The sequence below is a fragment of the Mesocricetus auratus genome, unplaced genomic scaffold (assembly GCF_017639785.1).
Source record: "Mesocricetus auratus isolate SY011 unplaced genomic scaffold, BCM_Maur_2.0 Super-Scaffold_100676, whole genome shotgun sequence".
In the NCBI taxonomy this organism is placed as follows: Eukaryota; Metazoa; Chordata; class Mammalia; order Rodentia; family Cricetidae; genus Mesocricetus; species Mesocricetus auratus.
The window spans coordinates 118468678-118474677 of NW_024429266.1; positions in this window are offsets into that span (position 1 = coordinate 118468678).

Here is a 6000-nt window from a genome sequence, read left to right on the forward strand (position 1 = left end):
CCCCAAGGAGGGCCTCACCCTCCCTGGGGATATGAGGGGATATTGGAGGGGTTAGGGGGAGGGCACGGGAGGAGGGGAGGGAAACGGAGAGGGACCTGGAACTGACTTGTGAAGCAACCTTGTTTCTAACCTAAATTTAAACTGAAAAATAAATAATAAAAAATAAAAAAATTTAAAAACAATGACAAAACTGATCTATATCTCCAGCCCCCCACTCCCCCCCCCCGTCTCAAACACACACACACACAAACACACAACATGGCCCTGGTACTGATGCACTGCTGGCCTTGAACTTGTTATTCTCCTGTCTTGGCCTCACAAGTGTTGGGATAACTGGTGTGTGCTACCAAACGCAAGCACCTGAGAGCTAGGGCACCTGGAGAGGTGTGTGGTAAGGACTGGGAAGGCCTCCCTGTCAGCAGAGTCCATTCTCAAGGCAGCACCAGGATTCTAGAAACTCAGAGCCCAAAGAGGAGATGCAAATGAAGGGAAGACACTCTGTGGGTTGGACATGAAGTGTCCCCTGCAAAAGGCCGAGGTATTGAAGGCCTGACCTCTGACTAAAAGCAGTGTTCAGGGATGGCTTTTGTTCTGACTTCACCAATGAGTTAACCCGTCGATAGACTCTACATTTGATGTTATCATTGGGTAGGCTCTGCTTGGAGGAAGTAGCTAACCAGGACATGCCTTTGAAGTATGTATCTTTTTGCCCTAACCAACAGGGCACGACAGGTTTGAGCCCACGGGAACCTGGAATGAATGAGACAAGAAACACGAGAGAGATGACCAGCAAGACAGACTTTCTTGCTGCTGTTCAATGAGAATTTTGTACAGGCTTAAATAGGGGAACATGGCATTGGCCATGGGGCAGAGGTTGTTAGATGGGAGACACTGGGAGCGTTTGATTTGCGAGAGAGCAGGAGATCTCACCAGGGAGTATAGGTGTTAGCAAAGCATTGTTAAGTGATGGGTTATCTCTATGGAACTGGGCCTTCCTTAGGAAGGCGCCAGAGTTTTGGGAAGTGCCTTAGGGTAAGAAGTAGATCCAGTAGCCTGGTCCAAAAGATGGATCAACATCTTTTCCCTTCTCCCCTGTCTCTAAGTCATTCTCTTGTCTTCCTGCCTGCCATTGAAAGTAAACCGCCTTTTACTCCACACATTTCTGACACTAGGATGCTCAGCCTCACCTCAGACCCAGGTGACCATGGATCAACACCTCAGAAACAGCGAGCCACACACAGGGAATCTTCCTTCTGTTAAAGCATTTCTCTTGGGTGTTTTCCACAGTGACAAAATATTTAGTGGAACACATTCAAAAGAGACTGAAGCACCAGGGCTTCTCCTACTGCTATGGTGACATTGGGTGAGGAGTCAGCAAGACAGGAGATGCTAACCATTCACTGTTGCCATCTGCTTTCCAGGCACCCTTTGAGACATGCATGTGAATATGCCAGCTGCCTTGGAGATGTATAGGATGGCTGATGGTCAGTGGTTCTCTTTACAAGTGACTCGGTCAATGGCTGGTAATACTTTTTTGATGTGGACAGCAAGTGCCTCCCAGACCCAGACAAGGTTGGAGACTTTCTGTCATAGGAGGGAATTCTGTTTTACAACCAGCCTATAAAGCCAGGGATGTAAAGAAACAAGACACCCCTGAAGACATGTCAAGAAAAAGGGAGAAGCAGCCACCCCCCAAACAGGTCACATTTAAATACCCCCCTCCGTGAAATTGTTAAACCTGCTGCTTCCTGAGTTAGAGCTCAGTCCTTCTCTGAGCATCATCCCAAATCTTCCTCTGTTTGCCCTCAGGGCATTCCTTCCTTGTGGTGCATCCTCTTTGCCTGCCCCGCCCCTGCTGGAAGGCTTCCATTGCTGAGCCGCCTGCTTCTGACGTCCAACTCTGAGAGCAGAACTTCTTTCTCTTCCCGTCACTTTCCTCCTGGCAGCTGACTGGCCTGTTGAGTTTCTCTTAACCCTACAGTGGAACTGTGCTTGAGTTTCTTTCTGGCTCCTTTCTTAAGTCCTTTCATTTGCAAGACCTAGAACTTGTAAGAGGGACTCTGTTTCCTTTGCTGACAAAGACAGTTTTAAATGCAACTCTTTGATGGGGGAGGGGAGAGACAGAGATAGAGACAGAGACAGAGACAGAGACAGAGACAGAATGTGTGTGTGTTCTCAATGTTGCCTTCAGAGGCAGATGAACCACACCCCACTTAACCTCAGGTGGAAGTTGCTATAACAGACCTGGCCTGACAGGAATTTCAGGAGGCTGGAGGGAGATGACCTCCAGCGGCCCCTCCTACTTCAGGTGTTCTAGGTCTTTACTGTGACAACCTGGATGACAGGTTTGGATATTTTTTAAATTAATTTTTAGGTTAGGATACAGAGGAATAGGTTTCATCATAGAATCTTCATTCATATGTGTCGTTACGATTTGTTTTCTTTTGTTCCTTTCCCTACTGTCTTCCCATGACCCCACCTTGCCATTAGCTTGTTTCCTTTCTTTCTCCAGTTAGAGCCCTTGTCTCTTTCAAATTACTTGTATTCTAGTGCCTTCTCTATTTCCTGCCTGTAGGGAACAAGTGAAGTCCTGGGCTAGTGATGTTCTGAGTGAATGCGTATTGCTTGACATGAGCTGGCTATGTCAAGGACAAAGACCTCAGACTCCTGGGAAATCAGCAAAGCCTTTCCCTCGGGGTCAGGCTCAGAAGGATGGCAAAGCCTTCTTCTGACCCAAGTGTGAATGTTGGCAGTGTGGACAGGATGAGTGTTGATGGATGAGTGACCATTCATCAACACTACAGCTTCCTCCTCCCAAGACTAGACAACTCTCCCCACTGCTGTGCATAATAAACAGGCTGTGGTTCCCAGCTGATGCCGCTCTATCAGAGTGAGCACTACCCACCCGATCCAAGCTATTCTGTACTTGTGTCTGTCCTTTCTTCATTCCCTCATTACCCCACTCAGGCTTCTAGGAACAAGTCATACAGGCTGAAGAAATCTACTTCCCTTGAGATCTCTTCCTCTGCTCTCACGAGCCCTTTTCTAGTTTCATGAGCTACAAGCAGACCCATATACACACATGTACATTTAAATTGAGGTTTCCACAAAGAAAACACATGACACTTGTCTTTCTGAGTCTGGCTTGCTTCACTCAGCAGTAGCATCTATTCTGTAGATGCCTGATAGGTACTTGAGTCATACTTCAGCCATAAAACAGCTGAGGACCACTTGCTTCTGAATTTGGTAGACACAAAGACAGTATTGTGATCATTTTCAGTGTCCCATGAGTTCCAGACTCTTTAATTAGGAGGCAAATAAGACTAGAGTTCAGTTTCTCCACCTTGAGGCCCTTGCACCTGCCCAGTGGGGGCAGTTAAAACGAACTCCAGCGTAAGTGCTGACACATTCTCTGGCCCAGAATAGGACGTAAAGGCCACAACATTAGCATTTACTATTATAACTGCTTTGACTTCAACCAAAGTTTGGCTCTGCCCAAGAGGCCCATTTCTCTTTAATGCTCTCCCCCGGAAGCTGCTCATCTCTGTTCCTCTGAACTCTTCTCCATCCTAGGACTGCTCCAGAAAGCTATTCTTTTCTCCTGAATAAACCCAACTTTATTGAGCTCTTGGCTCTTCTACTCCATATCAGCTCCCACTCTCTGTAAACCTCCAGGTCTCTGTCTATTATTGGAATTAAATTGTCTGCCCAGTACTCAAAAGCTAACATTCAGGAGTTGGCAGGGAAGACTCAGGTTCATTCTTGGGGTGAGGAGTTGGCAGGGAAGACTCAGGTTCATTCATGAGGTGAAAACTACATCTTCCCAATTGTGTCAACAAGTGCTGTCATGGTTCCTTAGTGAGAACAGATCTCTGCTCTGGCTGTAAAATATAGATTTACAGTCCTGGTCTTCAGGGAACTGTGGTGGCTGCAGTGGCAAGAGAAATATGCAGCCATCTGAAGAAAATATTTTGCCATTTTACCAACAGATCCATGAGACAGATGAGACAGAATCATATAATATCAATTTACCAGTTTATAGAAACCCAGATAAATCTAAATTATTTTATGACAGAATGGAACAGGTTAACATTAACTGTTCATTTTCAAATCTTTTTTTGGGGGGGCAGGGTTTCTCTGTGTCACAGTCCTTGTCATCCTGGAACTCACTTTGCAGACCACGTTGGTTCAAACTCATTGAGATCTGCTTGCCTCTGCCTCCTGAGTGCTGGGATTAAAGGCGTTCATTTTCAAATCTTATGTAGGTTGTGGACTAAATATTTCAGATGAAGCAAGTTGCTATAACAGGTTAGTGTATGAAAACCTCCTTTGCTGCTCATATTTCCTTTTCTCGGTCTCAAGTGAGTTCAGGTGTTACTATCAGATGTTTGCATTTTAGCTAGGGCTGGCTAAAATACCAAAACTTCCCAGCAACAGTATTCCAAGATCCTTGAAGTAGAGGTCAAACCAATGTTGTGTATCTGGAACTAAAACCCTCACAACAAATGCCAAACTGGAGAGAAGAAGTGGGGAATCTGGCTGTTTACATCAAATTTACTAAAATGTCTTCCACGTGAAATTTGCAGGTCAGCAGCAAAGGACCAAGTTTACAGGACAAGGGGTCCAGTCAGTGTGTGGATGGTTCACAGGTTCCCTACGCTGGGAGCTGTTGAACCATGGGTAAAGGTCTGGCTAGCTCAAAGCAGGCCCATTTGGTTAGCTGCCTGCTAGGCCAGCCACTGAAAGCACCATTTTTGCAAAACAAACAAACAAATGTATGCATGAGGCTGCCAAGTGCATGGTGATGAGAACAAACTCAGACCTGACTACTGGTTTAAACCAGCTTAAATCTTTAAGTTCCTGAAAAATACAAGGATTGCCATGGTGCCCCAGGCGTTATCTCTAGTAAATAAAAATATATGTGATCACTAAAATTGGTGCTGAGAGCAACTAGAAAGCAAATGAAGAGCTTCCCGGAGTTTCACAAGCCTCCCCCTCTTGCTCAGCCTCTGTCTTGGTGATAACAGGCAAACCTTTATGCCTGCCTCTTCTTCTTGAAAACCAGCGTCAAATCGTTTTGGGAGTTGAGAACTTGTGGTCTCTCATTGCAAGGAGTTTGGCTATCTGAAAGAGGGCCGTGGGCCAGCTTTACTACCCTCTAGACTGTCCCTTGTATAAAATATAAATAATCAATGGCAAGTATAGCCCAAGGATAATGACTTTTCTTGACATTTGCCAAATTAGAAGGTAGTATCCTGATTGGGCCACAAGGAGAAGTACTTCATTTGGCTCATTATCACCGGGCTTGCTGGCTGAGGCATCCATAAGTTTGGGAGCATCCATCACCTACCTATGTAACAACCGCTAAGTCAGCTTTTCTGCAAAAATTTTGAAGTGAGGGTTCCCCTGGCTTCTCCAATGAGCTGGTTTGCTGGGTAAAGTCACCTTTCCTTGCGTTCATACCTCGTCTTTCAAGCTAACTGGCATTCCCTGAGAAGAACCGCAACGCTAGTTCCTATTAATAGTCCGAGGAACAATGGCGCTTGAACATTATTTTTTCCTTCTTAGGCTCACGATGTATCTTAGGCTGGTCTTGCACTCCCAATCCTTTTGCCAAAGCTTCCCGAGTGCTGGGATTACCTCTCTGCACCGCCATGTCCTGCTTATTTGTAACTCCAGGACCCTATTTGCTGTGACTTTATATACTCTTCTAAAGCAGCGAGCTGCAGAACAGACAGAAGTGCTTGTGTTCCAGTGGGGCTCCTCGAGCGTCTGGGCCCATGATCTGAAGATGCCCTGGCATCTGTGTCTGCACTTTGAGAAGCCCTGGCCTCCTGTGCGCCCGGTTGCCTCGTCCTCCTCGCCCGTCCCTCTGAGCAAGCCGGTGCCCTTCCGGGTTCTGTGCCGAAACTGCGGCTGCAGACGCAGGGGCTGCGCGCGCCTGTGGGAAGTGCGGCTGCGCGCGCCTGCGGCCTGCCTGTACGATTTCATCATGCACCG